Below are 332 nucleotides of genomic sequence, written 5' to 3'. Positions count from 1 at the left end.
AAGTAATTGATGCATAAATCCACTTCCGGGGCCCACTTGGTGTATGTTTGGGCTGAGTTTGATCTATCCACGAGCTGAGGCGTTTATTGGAGCTGAACTCCAAGTTATAGCGTGTTTTGGGCGTTCAACTCCGGATCATGACATTTTTCTGGCATTTAACTCCAGACAGCAGCATGTACTTGGCGTTCAATGCCAAGTTACGTCGTCAATTTCCGAATAAAGTATGAATTATTATATATTTCTGGAAAGCTCTAGATGTCTACTTTCCAACGCCGTTGAGAGCTCGCCATTTGGAGTTCTGTAGCTCCAGAAAATCCATTTCGAGTGCAGGA

Source organism: Arachis duranensis, chromosome 1 (assembly GCF_000817695.3).
Source record: "Arachis duranensis cultivar V14167 chromosome 1, aradu.V14167.gnm2.J7QH, whole genome shotgun sequence".
Lineage (NCBI taxonomy): Eukaryota > Viridiplantae > Streptophyta > Magnoliopsida > Fabales > Fabaceae > Arachis > Arachis duranensis.
The sequence above is the reverse complement of the archived record's forward strand: the minus strand, read 5'-3'. Positions refer to the sequence as shown.